The following is a 13,705-nucleotide window of genomic DNA, read 5'->3' on the forward strand; positions in this document are numbered from 1 at the left end:
GGTTTCACATTGATTTGCAGCACTTAAAATGACTCAAATGGCTCTGAGCACTATGGGACCTAACATCTGAGGTCATCAATCTCCTAGAACTTAGAACTACTTAAATCTAACTAACCTAAGGACATCACACACATTCATGCCCGAGGCAGGATTCGAACCTGCGACCCTAGCGGTCGCACGGTTCCAGACTGAAGCGCCTAGAACCTCTCGGTCACACAGGACGGCCGGTTTGCAGCACTACACATTTCTCACGAGTATGCAAACATCAGTGTGAAACGTAGGGATTCTTGGAAAATCTACAAGCAGATGGAACAGACCTTCACGTATAACACTGTCCGTTTCTACTGCTGCTGCTCCTACTGATAACTCTGAGCTCCAACTGTAGAGAACGCTCACGCATTCGCTGATTATGAGATAGACACCATATGCTAAATGCATGAACTAAATGTCCATGCCACAGCACGCATATTAGCGCTCAAAGTCTACATCTGCATGATTACTGTGCAATTCATAATTAAGTGGCTGACAGGGCGTTCATCGAACCACCTTTATGCTAATTTTCTACCGTTTCACTCTCGAACAGCGAGCGGGAAAACGTAACACTTAAATCTTTTCTTGCAAGCTCTGATTCCCCTATTTTATTATGACGATTATTTCTCAACATGCAGGTGGGCGTCAACAAATTATTTTCACACTCTGAGGAGAAAGTTGGTGATTTGAAATTCGTGAGAAGGTCCCGCAGCAGCGAAAAACGCCTTTGTTTTAAAGACAGCCACTCTAGTTCCTGTACCATATGCATGGCACTCTGTCCCCTACGTCGCTGTAGTACAAAACGAGCTGCCTGCCCTATTTGAACTTTTTCGATATCCTCCGTCAATCCCATCTGATGCGAATCCCACACCGCTTAGTAATACTCCAGAACAGGATAGACAAGCGTAGTGTAAGCAGTTTTTTAGTAAACCTATTACATCTTCTAAGTGTTCTGCCAATAAAGTCTTTGATTTGCTTTCCGCACAACGTTATCTATGTAAGCTTTACAATTTAAGTTATTCGTAATCATAATCCGTAAGTAATTTGTTGAGTTAACAGCCAGTAGGTTTGTGTGATTTATTGTGTAACTGAAATTTAGCGGTGTTTTCTTAGTCTCATGTGGATGATTTCATACTTTTCATGATTTAGAGTTAAGTGCCCCTCTTTGTACAGGTATCTTGTCTAAATCATTTCGTAATTCGTTCTGGTACTTATACAAAACATAAAGCATAGTGTCTGACTTGGAATTCTTTTCGAAACTGTGCTAGTCTGCTTTTTATGTCGTTCTCGCTTCCTCCGTCATGTGTTATTTTGTTTGCAAGACAGTAGAATTCTTTAACTTCGTCTACATTGTGGTCCTCAATTGTTATGGTAGCCTAAGATTCTCTTTAATCTCATGCCTGCTACTTTTCATTTCTTCCGTGTTTCTTTGTTTCACTCTCAATCCTCAGCGTGTCGCTCAATAGACTGTTCAGTCCAGTCAGTATGTCCTGCAGTTCTTCTTCGCTTTCATCAGCGAATCCTTTCGTTGGTATCCTTTTACCCTGAATTTCAATACGTGATTTCTTCTTCGATTTATAGGTTGAGTTGAGGACTGACTGCATCCCTATGTTTCATTCTTTTGAATGTGATCATTTCGTTGTTAGTCTTCCATTCTTATTGTTCCTTGTTCGTTCTAACGTAAGGCCGGCGAAGGCCTTGTTAGCAGGAAGCTCACTTTCCAACAGCCTTTTTGTTTTGCCTATTTGCGACTCAGCATGTCTGCTTCTGCGACTTAGAATCTCTGCTGTACAGTGAGTACCAACTATCCTTTTCATAATATTGTTACATTCCATCCTGGATTTTCCATTGTTTACCTATAAGACCTTTACGTTCCCTAAAACGAGACTGATCGTCATGAAAAGATTCAATGTTTTGTTTTCCTTTTTTCTGTATAATGTTGGTACCATGGCACTTAGGTATCCATATTTCCCTTCCCTCTTCTGCAGCCGCAAGGAATTGCCCTCCGCCATGTCCTGTAAAGTGGGTTCTTTAGTAAATGTGTAGATATAGAGCAGTCGCACTTATCTACAGTGAAGGAAGACAGACGTCTTGCTACATTAGAGGTTTTCTGTGATCTGTGTAGCCTCTCCGTTAGCATCTGGCGTCGGTAACTTGGTATATTTGGAGAGTATACTAGCCGCATAGTTTGAGGCGCCATGCCAAGGATTGCGCGGCCCCTCCCACCGGAGGTTCGAGTCCTCCGTCGGGCATGAGTGCGTGTGTTGTTCTTAGCTTTGTTGTTGTTGTGGTCTTATGTGATCAACCCATCTAATCTTCAGCATTCCTCTGTAGCACCACATTTCGAAAGCCTCTGTTCTCTTCTTGTCTAAACTATTTGTTGTCCATGTTTAACTTCCATACATGGCTACACTTCATACAAATACTTTCAGAAACGACTTCCTGACACCTAAATCTATACTCGATGTTAAAAAATTTCTCTTCTTCAGAAACGCTTTTCTTGCCATTGCTAGTCTACATTTTGTATCCTCTCTACTTCGATCATCATCAGTTATTTTGCTTCCCAAATAGCAAAACGTATCTACTACATTAAGTGTCTCATTACCTAATCTAATTCCCTCAGCATCATCCGATTTAATTCGACTACATTCCATTATCCTCGTTTTGATTTTGTTGATGTTCATCTTATACCCTCCTTTCAACACACCGTCCATTCCGTTCAACTGCTCTTCCAGGTCATTTGCTGTCTCTGACAGAATAACAATGTCATCGGCGAAACTCAAAGTTTTTATTTCTTCTCCATGGACTTTAATTCCTACTCCGAATTTTTCCTATGTTTCTTTTACTGCTTGGTTAATATACAGATTGAATAACATCGGGGATAGCCCACAACCATGTCTCACTCCTTTCCCAACCACTGCTTCCCTTTCATGCTCCTCGACTCTTATAACTGCCATCTGGTTTCTGTACAAATTGTAAACACCCTTTCGCTCCCTGTATTTCACCCCTGACACCTTTAGAATTTGAAAGAGAGTTTTCCAGTCAACCTTGTCAAAAGCTTTCTCTAAGTCTACAAATGCTAGAAACGTAGGTTTGCCTTTCCTTAATCTATTTTCTAAGAAAAGTCGTAGGGTCAGTATTGCCTCATGTGTGCCAACATTCCTACGGAATCCAAACTGATCTTCCTCGAGGTCGGCTTCTTAGCATAAATTAGTTTAAGTAGTGTGTAAGTCTAGGAACCCATGACCTCAGCAGTTTGATCCCTTAGGAATTTACACACATTTGAACATTCGAAAAGTATACTAAAATGTTGGTGAGAGTGGTCGACGTGACCGCTCTAGATACATCACTGAAGCACGCTGAGTATTCTACAGCTTCTGCTTCCTCTTTGGTAGAATATACTGCCGGATATACGCGACCATCAGATACCCGCCAGAGTAGCCGAGAGCACTAACGCGCTGCTTCCTGGACTCGGGAAGGCGCGCCGGCCCCGGATCGAATCCGCCCGGCGGGCCAGCCTGGATGTGGTTTTTAGGCGGTTTTCCACATCCCGCTTGGTGAATACCGGCCTGGTCCTCATGATCCGCCTCAGTTACACGACTCGCAGACATCTGAACACATTCGCACTATTCCATGGATTACACTCGACGCAGACAGTTGGGGTACACTAATTCCGTCCCGAGGGGTACGGGGTGGCGACAGGAAGGGCATCCGGCCACCCCTTAAACATTAACATGCCAAATCAGATTTACGATGGCTGACCGTGCGTGACCGCGGAACAAGGCTCAGGCGATAGATAGATAGATACGCGACCATCAGATACGCCGCTGAATTTACTCTTCCGCGGGGTGGAAAGAAACAGAAAGCCGAGTGCTGCACAGTACTTGACGAGCGACGGCAACAGCCATTATCACCGCAGGGATCTTGTCGAGCCACTCGGACGGACACAGAAGCGCCACCTGTCAGCCGCGCGTAATGTTTCAATCACGGCGAAAACGCTGACGCCGTAAGCGTGTGAGCGGACGGCTCCGCAGACGTGCAGTGAGTTTGCGCGAGCGGACCCCGCGATGGCGCAACCAGTACCGCGGGAGCGACCGGCCACAAAAAGCTGCGTGCGCTCCAGTCCCGGTCCAGGTGCGCGCGCGACAAAAGACTGGAATGACATGACGTACTGTACACCGCGCCGCCGAGGCCGCCGCGCCGGATTCCTCTCCATTCTGCCTGTCACACACGAGTCATCCTGTCAGACGGCTCGCCCATAGTCACCGTGTGTGCGTGCGTACGTGTGTGTGTGTGTGTGTGTGCGAACGCACTTGTCGGTTTCATTCATACGGGACGTGGCAGCGGACGGAGCGAGAGATGAACGAGATGTCGAGGACCTGGACGGCTCTGCGCCTGCGCGCACAGTAATTGGTGGCCGGCGTGCATCGTGTACCACTTGTAGTTTGCTCTGGTCATTTCCTGCCTCAGCCCTACCTGCGCCTCAGCTGATGAGCTCTGGACCAAATGGTAGAGTGGCCGTCGTGAATAAGCAGAGCACAAGTTGCCGGCGCCAGCAGAGCGCATCTGTCTGCGCGCTCTCACGTACCGCGAAATAATTATTTCAGGCGTCGCTTATACCAAGTACGCACCTACTGCAACGTAGTTATAGAGAAAACTGGTGCGGTTGAAAGCAAAAAATGTCCTAATTAAACACGTGTCGGCAAAAGAGACTTTTACGAGATAGCTGGGATGTGTGTTTACAAATCGCCTCCTGAAACTTCTTGGCAGATCAAAACTGTGTGCCAGACCGAGACTCGAACTCGGGAACTTTGCCTTTCGCGGGAAAGTGCTCTACCATCTGAGCTACCCAAGTACGACTCACGCCCCGTCCTCACAGCTTTACTTCTGCCAGCACCTCGTCTCCTACCTCCCAAACTTTACAGAAGCTCTCCTGCGAACCTTGCAGAACTAGCACTCCTGAAAGAAAGGATATTGCGGAGACGAGGTACTGGTAGAAGTACAGCTGTGAGGACGGAGCATGAGTCGTGTTTGGGTAGCTCATATGGTAGAGTACTTGCCCGCGAAAGGCAAAGGTCCCGAGTTCGAGTCTCGGTTCGGCACACAGTTTTGATCTGCCAGGAAGTTTCATATCAGCGCACACTCCGCTGCAGAGTGCAAATCTCATTCTGGGAACTATCCTCCTGATTGGTAGAAATGTAATTTAAACGTAAATAATTCGATTAATCGATACACAAAAAACTGGTCTTGGTTGAACTATATAGGTTTATTTAACCTTCACATGTGACAAGTTTCTCCTGTCCTAGACACCATCAGGCAGTCGAACAGAAACTCGTGCTAATCGTGACAGAGGAGTCGAACGTAATTAAACGCCCATAGAATCGGGAGGTGACAGCCAGATAGCCGCAGTCGATGCTTCATTATATCATCGATAAAATTCTACCTACTCATATGCGAGGCGTCAAACGTGATTAAAAGTCCCTAAGAACTGGGAGGAAACGGGCAGACAGCCACTGCTGGCTATCTGGCTGTTTCCTCCCAGTTCTTTGGCACTTTTAATCACGTTTTACGCATTGGATAGACGTAGGAAGAATTTTATCTGTGATGTAATGAAACATCGACTGAGGCTATTTGGCTGTGACCTCCCGATTCTAGTTTCCAAGCCATAATACCTGGACTTTAGAGCAATGTCATTTGGCCGGATGAACCTTGTTGAACATTGTTTCCTACTTCTGGTCGAGTTTAAGTCCCGAGAGTGAAACACTGCGGGAGTTCGGTGGTGATTTGGGCAGTCACCTCGCGGTATTCCAGGCACACCATTTGGTCTGGGAGAACGCATTACTGCCAAGGATTAAGTGACCATTCTGGCTGATCGAGTCCATCCAGTGGTTCAATATTTGTTGCCGAATGGTGATGCTGTGTTCCGTAAAGACAGAGCCCCTGTTCATTATCTTCGCATTGTCCACGATTGGTTTTTGGGGCACGAGAATGTATTGTCACATCTGCCTTGACCGCCACAGTCACGAGATCTCAGTGTTATTGAGCCTTTGTCGTCTACTTTGGGGGGTTGAGTGCGTGCTGTCTATCCATCCCAATCTCGCTGTCTGGACTTGTCACTATTTTGCAAGAGGACTGGTATAAGATTCCTTTCATAACCATACAAGACATATATTTATCCGTTTCGCGATGACCGTATGCTGTCTTTAAGTCCAGCGGTTTTCCTGCAACGTGTTAAAAAATGGTTCAAATGGCTCTGAGCAATGTGGGACTTAACTTCCGAGGTCATCAGTCCCCTAGAACTTAGAACTACTTAAACCTAACTAACCTAAGGACATCACACATATCCATGCCCGACGTAGGATTCGAACATGTGACCGTAGCGGTCGCGCGGTTCCAGACTGTAACGCCTAGAACCGCTCGGTCACTCCGGCCGGCGCAACGTGTTAATCCTGGTAAAGTTTTATATCTGTGGTGTTTCCACATTTTTGTCTACCCTCTGGATATTGAATTAAAAACCACAAGGGAATCAAGATCCTGAAAGGACAGGAAAGAGGTGGCTCCGTTGATATCGGAACAAACGAGGGGGTTATTCCATGAAGTGGAAAAGAATAATAGAATACAGGAAGTTAAACGAAAAGGGTGAAAAGCTGCTTTTTATTTTTTATTGTTTATTTATTTATTTTTTCCACCACACGATCTCACACACACACGACGTAACATGCTGTTATGGTATTCTTGTCCAGTCTTGCAACGAAAATGCAGATTTGCCGCTCCCTACATTGCTCGACGGCTGGCCACATTCCTGCCTCCCCGCCGCCCCTATTAATCCGGATCACGGCCGGGTGATTCTCAATCCTCCCTGCGGCGGCACAAGGTACAGCTCGGGAATTATTCGTCCCGCCGGTGGTCCTGTCTTGGCGGCCCACTCCACTACAGCATTTACATTCTGCGGCGAGCGCCGCTTTGTTCCCACGGCGGACCGCTGCCCGCCTTTGATCGAGGGGTTCCGATTTCGGCGGCAGATTTCAGCGAAACGTTCCAGACTGCTCCTTCTCCTCCTCCCCACTACAAGTTGTCGACGGGGGCTTCTTGTCTGCCATTAATCCGTTTCGGCAGAAAGGGAGCACCTGTTCTTTTGCCGTTCGGGTTGTCTCCTATGTAGGAGCTCCCGAGAACATCGCGAGGGGTGACGCCGATGGAAGGGAAAGAGGAGTCGCCGTCCGAATAACGTAGTGAACGTCGTTCGATGAGCTACGAAATGCTGAAATAACAAGATGCGGACTACTGATTTCGTATCCAGAAATAGGTTTATATTGCAGCTGAACTATACCGTAATTAGTTTCTGGTTGTTATTTTATTGGCAAAAATCATAACGGAGCACATTCTTCTTATTATTCTTCATTCCTTTTACGCGACTTTGAGGTACGTTAAATCAATCAATTTCGAATGTTCTCTCTCTTTCTATTACCCCAGGATTGTTTCATCTTTTCTGATCTAGCTTTCCATTCTTCTTCAGTAGTTGGATAGCTTGATTAGCCTTCATTTTAGCTCGGAACCTCTCTTTCGTGTCTTTAGCTTTTGCACTTTCATCTATGAGCGTATATTCTGTTATTTGGTGTTCTCTTCATTCCTTCTCTGTTTCCTTAAACAACGAGTAATTTTTTAAAAAATTTCGATCACTGTTCCAAAAATGTTTTTTTTAATTGTTACGAGTAATTTCGTTGGTATCTTAACTTGCAGAAGTGCTCAATTTTTTTTTTTTTAAGCTGCTTGTGTTCATCCTCAGGATGTATCCATGAAAAGCAATTCATCGTTTCCTCGTTGTGTCTGGGAGTTTTTCAGCAGTTTGGTTAAGGGTTTCATTTCTGATGTGGATTAGTTTGTTTCTGTGGAATCTGGGGCCAAGGGTTTTTCTTAATTTTCCCCTTTCTTTGATCTCCAGCCTTTCAACTCGGCCATGGTTGGTGGTTGACAGTGTTTTGGCTGCATACAGGGTTTCCGGTTTGATTTCTGTATTGTAAAGTATTATTTTTGCATTCCATGAGAGGGACTCCCGTTATTTGTATTTTTGATGAGTTGGAAGGCTAGTTTCGACCCTACTTCTGCTAGATTCCATTGCCTTTTTGGTGGATTTCTCATGTTTGCCATTATCGTGGTCGTTTCGATGGAGATTTTGAAACGTATTTCTTCTGTTTGTTTTTTCAGCTCACAGGTCTGTTCTTTGGTTTCTTCGCAGGTCTCGGGTAGTAGGACCATATCTACATCTACATCTATACTCTGCAGTCCACATTACCTCCTGTGGCGGAGGACGCGCGGTACTATTACTAGTCATTTCCATTGCTGTTCCACTCGCAAACAGAACGAGGCAAAAATGGCTGTGTATATACCTCTGTATAAGCCCTAGTTTCTCCTCTCCTATCTTCGCGGTCCTTAAGCGCAATGTTGTTCGAGCGAGCAGATTCTTTCTGCCGTCAGCTTCAAACGCCAGTTCTCTAAATTTTCTCAATAGCGTTCAAAGAAAATAGCGTCACCTTCCCGAAGCATTTCCATAACACTTGCGTGTTGTTCGAAACTACCAGTAACAAATCTATCAACCTGCCTTTGAATTGCTTCGATGACTTCCTTTAATCTGACCTGGTCGAATCACAAACATCCGAACAATTATCAGGAATAGGTCGCATTAGCGCCCCGTATGTGATCTCCTTTACAGACGAACCCCGCTTCCCTAGAATTCTCTCAATAATCCGGGTTCATCTAAAGAGAATAGACAATCAAATTAGATGATTTTGTTTTTTGTTCCTAGGTGAATTCCACTATCGATCTTCATGTTCCCGTCGTTGACTACCTGTTCTCGAGCGCAGTTAAATACCAGTGGGGAGATCCCATCTCCTTGCTATACAGCAATTGTTGTCTCAAAAGGGTCAGAGAATTCTCCCACGAATTTGACTGAGGAGTATGTGTTGGTTAGGGTTTCTCTGATTAGGTTTGTGGTTTCCTTGTCTAGATTTAACTCTTTTATTATAGAGATGAGAGATTCCCAGTCTACTGAGTCGTTCCCTTCCTGAAAGTCAATGAAAGTAGGAACATGTGATTTTCCTCTTGGTTTTGGAAGGCCGTGAGGTTTTTGAGCTTTAGGATTTGTTCTAGGCAGGATCTTCCTTTCCTGAAACGTGCTAGATGTTCTTCAAATTGATTCTCTAATAGGGCTCCCGCTCTGTTTGGTAGGACTTCTGAGAATATCTTGTATGTTACGTCTAGGAGATTATTATTAACTGTAAACTTTATTTCCGTCAGTGATGGCGTACCTCCATGAGTCATAACAATGTGAACATTTGCTGAATAGTTTGTTGGTTCACCTTTGGAACACGATACAGCAGCGATTCTGCTTGACGTGGATTCGAAAAGTACTTCGTAGCTCTCTGGCGGTATGTGGCACCAGATGTCTCGACACTGTCACGTAATTCCTGTAAATTAAGAGCCTGTGGTTTATTGGCTGAGAGAACCGTATCGATATATCGTAACTGTTGCATTTCCGTCAGTGTTACGGAAATATTTCAACAATTCTTCCTTTCATAATAATTTTTAATTACCACTATTTGAAATACTTAATAAACAAATTTTAATTAAAAGGAAGTAAAATGACTAAGAACATAATGTTATAAGAGAACTAAGCTGTAATACCGTACTTTGTTTTTGCCTATATATGCACGTAACCATAATTACTACTCCGATTACTGTTCCGGTTACTATTCTGATTCCTGTTCCGATTCCTGTCTTATCATTGCACTGTTATTATTGTTGTTGCGATTGCTAATACTGCTTGTTGTGTAAGGTATTGAAAATATACCATGCTATTATAAAAAGTGTATCGAGCGTTTTACAAAAGTATTACCTGCGTCAAGTCGGCGTAATTTTCATCATTCAAAGATATACTTTGAGTGACTAGAACCTATTTAAAAAGAGAGAAAAATGCCTTCTTTACTGATTAGAACTGAATATTTGTAATATTTGACGTTAAATTTGTTTATGAAGGTTAAAGTGAAAGGTGAAATTGACTGCTTTTTAGTGTAAACATTTGCGAAGGTTAACAGTATCGATATCGACATTCAGGTATTGGTAAAAAAAATTCAGCACTGGAAACTGTTAGTTTCTCGTCGGAAGTAAACTTTGAGCTAGCTGGAACGTTTTGATAACTTTTTTATGAATATTTATTGGCCTGTCTAGAGAACAAAAAATAGGAAAGACAATAAACTTTGCAAACCTTTAATTAAAAATCGGAATTAATAGTGCAGGTCAGATAATTACTTCGACACAGTCTGTTTTGTCGTGTCCGCGATAAACAGTTCATTAGTATCGCACGCTGTGACTGTACACTGTTTGAAATAAATGTAAACAAGATGTGTCTTCTTGAAGCGGGGTGTTGGTTCTTAATCTGTTTTCTTGTAAGTGACCAGAGTATAAAAACTGGATTGAAGCTTCGTCGCTGTATTATTCAAATAAAACAAAATAAGAGAAAGCACACTCCGGCAACATTTACGCGGAGATCTGCACACACGAAGACGCCACAACCCAAAAGAACCACATGTTAAAATATCTACATTCAAGACAAGACCACGACAACCTAGCACCAGCTTCAGCAGCCCATATGAAAGAATAATGGATATACTTACAGAGCTTGAATGAGAATCACAAAAGAATAACACCGATTTTCTTGCGAGACTCTCTTGTGTAGTTTAAGTGAACCGCCAAGGGAGAATAGTAGATACCTTCAATTCAGCCACACACTCCCTCCACATATCCAATGCATTCTGCACACATGCGCGCCACTATTTGTCAGATGCAGTAGATGAATCGTTCAACCAATTGTGTGATTGAATTGAAGAGTTCCTAGATAACAGAACGCAACATGTCATTCGCAATGGAGAGAAGTCTTCCGAAGTAAGAGTGATTTCAGCTGTGCCGCAGGGGAGTGTCGTAGGACCGTTGCTATTCGCAATATACATAAATGACCTTGTGGATAATACCGGAAGTTCACTGAGGCTTTTCGCGGATGATGCTGTAGTATATCGAGAGGTTGTAGCAATGGAAAATTGTACTGAAATGCAGGAGGATCTGCAACGAATTGACGCATGGTTCAAGGAACGGCAATTGAATCTCAATGTAGACAAGTGTAATGTGCTGCGAATACATTGAAAGGAAGATCCTTAATCATTTAGCTGCAATAAGCAGGTCAGCAACTGGAAGCAGATAATTCCATAAATTATCTGGGAGCAGGCATTAGGAGTGATTTAAAATGGGATGACCATAGGTGAGATAGAGAAGATCCAACGGAGAGCAGCGCGCTTCGTTACAGGATCATTTAGTATTCGCGAAAGCGTTACATAGATGACAGATAAACTCCAGTGGAAGGCTTTGCAGGAGAGACGCTCTGTAGCTCTGTACGGGCTTTTGTTGAAGTTTCGAGAACATACTTTCATCGAGGTGTCAAGCAGTATATTGCTCCCTCCTACTTACATCTCGCGAAGAGACCATGAGGATAAAATCAGAGAGATTAGAGCCCACACAGAGGCATACCGACAAAATCTTTCTTTCCACGAACAATACGAGACTGGAATAGAAGGGAGAACCGATAGAGGTACTCAAGGTACCCTCCACCACACACCGTCAGGTGGCTTGCTGAGTATGGATGTGGATTTAGATGTAGAACCTTAAAACACATCAGTTCTCAATAGGAAGAATACCAACCAAGCCTTCTCCTGCCGACAGGTACAGTCTTGCACAAATTGCTTTTCATTGTGCCACAAGTAATGGAATACAGAAACGAGGGCTGCGTACAGAAGAGCCAAGGAGAGTGTGGTAATGCTTCCCAATGTGTTATATTCCCTGCTTACTTAAAATGCAGAAAAAATATCTGAATGCGTATCTAGGTATCTAACTGGTACATTATTTCCTGCTTATGTTTCAGAAACAACCGTTGAACGACAATTAAGACCGTTTTATGCTCAATTAAAGCTTTCATATTAGCGGTCTGAAGCGGAGCACATTCATCACGAGCAGAAACATTACTCACTTGCTCCTCAAAAGACGTTTATTATAAGAGGAAAGAAACGGGGTAAAAAGGACCGTAATGCACGTAATCCCTCGTACGTTTCCGTAAATTGCCGTGCGCCCATTGTGGATGAATTATGCCGCCGCGATCCACCACGGAGGACCAGTGAACAGCGGTTAGGCCCGACGGAAGGGTACTAGATCAGGCACAACATAGCCTCCGTCTTTTTAAGTATAATGGTCGGTAGTAGCTCCAACACCCTCGTGTGTGTGTGTGTGTGTGTGTGTGTGTTTGTGTGTGTGTGCGTGTGTGCAGAGGTGCGTGCGCAGGAGACCGTGGGAATGTAATCCGGGAGCAGACGGCCCAGCCAGACCGCCGGCTCTGGCAGCAGGACCTGCCCGGTCGGTTTTATAGCGGCGCTCCATAAACAAGCCAGCGCCACTGGGGATCCGTATCGGCGCCAACAACATCGCCTCGCAGGCCGCCATTTACACCTGCCACCACACGGCTTTACATGGCACTGGTTTTCACGTCAGGGTGCTTTAGGGGCCATCACCACCACCATCATCATCATCATCATTTGTCATCCTTTAGCCGTTACGCTATTAGTCAACCCCAGCCCTCCCCTCCTCCCAAAGGGACACTCGAATCTTCTTCGAGCGCTGTAGAGGGCTCACGGCTAGCACCAGCTTCTTTTCCTTTAAAAATCCTTTTTATTGGTCTGGAATTAAGGAAATGCAACAACAGTTCACTTCATATCTGAAAATAGTAAGCAGCAGGTTGTCCTCCAATATGAACAAACGGGAAACAGGTTTGAATCTGCCGGCCGGAGTGGCCGTGCGGTTCTAGGCGCTTCAGTCTGGAACCGCGATACCGCTACGGTCGCAGTTTCGAATCCTGCCTCGGGCATGGATGTGTGTGATGTCCTTAGGTTGGTTTGGTTTAAGTAGTTCTAAGTTCTAGGGGACTGATGACCACAGCAGTTAAGTCCCATAGTGCTCAGAACCATTTGAACCAGGTTTGAATCTGACTGAGGTCACGCAAAGTGGCGACTGGCACATGCCTCTGTTCTGTGTCCGTTGCTTTTCGTAATATAGAGGATGTTTCAGAATTTTTGCATCATACGTATAGGGGTGTTAGATCACGTCATGGGGAACATCATTTGTTACAGACATAAGGTTCGCTGACGTTTCCCGGCGACGCTAAGCGTAGTTTTACTGAATTAGCCAGCTTTGGGACGACGAGATTTTCCCGAACTAGCAGGATCTACTAACCAACTGTTATGCCTCTGTAAACTACCTACCCTAGTAAATTGATAAAGTAATTTTCAACAAGAAAATCTGAATAATGAGTCTCTCTAAGCGGAGAAACATGCAGTGTGATTCAAAAGTCATGTCCCATACGACATATCCTACACTGGTAATGCAGCAGCCTTGACCCAGAGCACGAAGTCTCATGCAGGGGTGTGACAAGAATGATCATTTGAAGCAAAGAAGTGCAGTAAACAGTTTAAAATGCATACCTTAAGAGAGATGATCACTTCTTCAGATTCTATGCTGTTCTTACCATATTCTTGGAAGAGGTAGTATGGACCAAAACAAGAACAAAATATATAGTAAACATGGG

The 13,705-nt window shown here is 44.3% G+C and overlaps 1 protein-coding gene across 1 annotated transcript in view; it reads left to right on the forward strand.

The window, feature by feature from the left end:
• Positions 1-13,705, forward strand: part of LOC126092092 (zinc finger and SCAN domain-containing protein 22-like) — a 759,840-nt gene that overhangs the window by 374,917 nt on the left and 371,218 nt on the right. The window lies entirely within an intron of this gene.

The sequence above is a fragment of the Schistocerca cancellata genome, chromosome 7 (genome assembly GCF_023864275.1).
Source record: "Schistocerca cancellata isolate TAMUIC-IGC-003103 chromosome 7, iqSchCanc2.1, whole genome shotgun sequence".
Lineage (NCBI taxonomy): Eukaryota > Metazoa > Arthropoda > Insecta > Orthoptera > Acrididae > Schistocerca > Schistocerca cancellata.